This window comes from Palaemon carinicauda, chromosome 32 (genome assembly GCF_036898095.1).
Source record: "Palaemon carinicauda isolate YSFRI2023 chromosome 32, ASM3689809v2, whole genome shotgun sequence".
NCBI lineage: Eukaryota > Metazoa > Arthropoda > Malacostraca > Decapoda > Palaemonidae > Palaemon > Palaemon carinicauda.
The window spans coordinates 26687223-26689722 of NC_090756.1; the positions used below are offsets into that span (position 1 = coordinate 26687223).

At 39.8% G+C, this 2500-nt stretch overlaps 1 protein-coding gene across 1 annotated transcript in view; it reads left to right on the forward strand.

The window, feature by feature from the left end:
* The window catches only part of LOC137625546 (uncharacterized), a 75658-nt gene that overhangs the window by 21675 nt on the left and 51483 nt on the right, over window positions 1–2500 (forward strand). The gene's annotated exons all lie outside the window — the stretch shown is intronic.

Sequence of the window (2500 nt, forward strand, 5' to 3'; positions counted from 1 at the left end):
AGAGAGAGAGACCAATATAGTGTCCACCCAAAAGAAAAGATACTCAATCAAAGAAGTTAATTACAGACTGTGTCTAACCAAAGAATTGCCAAATATGACCCACACAAGATTCCAATTTATTTAAATGGTAATTTGGCAACTCTGTCTAGATTATAAGTTGGAATACATCTCTCTCTCTCTCTCTCTCTCTCTCTCTCTCTCTCTCTCTCTCTCTTAATGTATATTTTATACTTTTCACCTGTTTTCATATTGTTAATATAATGATTCTCTTCAAAATCTAACATGGTAAAAAAATAAGTTAAAATGGAGGCATCTGGCAACCATTTGAACTACCACGTTCTCAAATATCTACTATAAAACCTAGAGAAATGCCTCTTTAGCTTTTCACTTCGTATAAAAAATGGAATAAAAAATTGGAAGAATTTCTCCGAAGCAGTTCAACGACTTAGCTGTAGTCAGTAACGAATTACTCAAGGTGAAAGTCGAACTTGGGGGAAATCCATCGTTGGCAACTCGTGAGGCTCCAGATGTCGTCTGCCGATTTTTAGTATAATTTTAGAGAAAGTTCTGAAATTTATAGTTGGAGTTTTTATTTATGGATTGAAGTATTTAGAATATTATAATTGATTTAGATAAAAGGAAAGATTGGCATAATATATTAGGTATATAGATAATAAAAACAGCTTTGATAATAATAATTTAGTAATTGCTTATAGAATTGGCTCAAAAAATAGAGATGACCTCAGTTTAACAATTTCTCAAAAGAACTTTATCCAGTTTGCATTGGAAAACCTGCTTGCTTGGACGTGGCTTGCATGGCTAAGAAGTGTAGAGAGAGAGAGAGAGAGAGAGAGAGAGAGAGAGAGAGAGAGAAACACAAGCTCTACTGTGTGTGGTGGAAAAGTTCCAGCCTAATTAACTTCAGTATTTACTTATTCAATTGTAGCCTATAATGTGTAAGAAATAGTAGTAGTAGTAGTAGTACCGCCAGTTCTCCTTGTCTGGTTCACTGTAGGCGTTACTTAAAATAGTCTTTTCCAGTGTCCCTTCAGGTGCTGTACCCAATTCTTGGCCTACTGCTATACCTCTTCATCAGCCTGTTAGTCTCCATTCTCTCTACACGACCAAACCATCTTCTGATCTGTGATCTGTTTTACACTTGCTGTTGCTGTAGCTGTTTCATCTAATCTTTAGACGAAAAATATTCAGTTGTTACGTGTATGACAGATGAGAATCTGTAAAGAATAGGCCAGACTATTCAGTGTATGTGTATGCAAAGGGAAAATGAACCGTAACCAGAGAGAGAAGGGTCCAATGTAGTACTGTCTGGCCAAAGGACCCCATAACTCTCTAGCGGTAGCATTTCAATGGGTGGCTGGTGCCCTGACCAACCTACTGAGGAGAATACGTGTATAATAGGCCAGACTATTTGGTGTATGCGCAGGCAAAGGAAAAATGAACTGTAACCAGAGAGAGAAGGATGCAGGATAGTAGTGTCTGACCAGAGAACCCCATAACTCTCTAGCGGTAGTATCTCAATGGGTGGCTGGTGCCCTGGCCAACATACAGAAAAGAATCTGTAAAGAATAGGCCTTACTATTTGGTGTATGTGTATGCGAAGGGAAAATGAACCGTAACCAGAGAGAGAAGGATGCAATATAGTACTCTCTGGTCAAAGGACCCCATAACTCTCTAGTGGTAGTATCTTAACGGGTGGCTGGTGCCCAGGCCAACCTACAGATGAGAATACGTATATAATAGGCCAGACTATTTAGTGTATGTGTAGGCAAAGGGAAAATGAACCGTAACCAGAGAGAAAAAGATCAAATGTATTACTCTCTGGCCAAAGGAACCTATAACACTATAGCGGTAGCATCTCTACGGGTGGCTGGTGCCCTGGCCAACCTACAGATGAGAATACGTATATAATAGGCCAGACTATTCGGTGTATATGTAAGCAAAGGGAAAATGAACAGTAACCAGAGAGAGAAGGATCCAAGATAGTACTCTCTGGCCAACGGACCCCATAACTCTCTAGCGGTAGCATCTCAACGGGTGGCTGGTGCCCTGGCCAACCTACAGAGGAGAATACGTATATAATCGGCCTGACTATTTGGTATATATGTAGGCAAAGGGAAAATGAACCGTAACCAGAGAGAAAAGGATGCAATATACTACTCTCTGGCTAAAGGACCCTATAACTCTCTAGCGGTAGCATCTCAACGGGTGGCTGGTGCCCTGGCCAACCTACCACCCATAATTTGAACTCAACAATATCAAGTACTGGCAAATGTTCTCATGCATTGCAAATCAGTTAGTTTATCATGCATATGTTGCAACTGGGATTTGCCCCGCATACTTATAGTATGTTGACCCCCGGGCTTGGTATGTGGGTGTGTCATTGAAGAATGTTGTTGTTGTTGTTGTTGTTGTTGTTATTGTTGTTGTTATTGCTATTTCATGTTAGATTTTGCAATCCAATACAGAAATCAATTGCTTT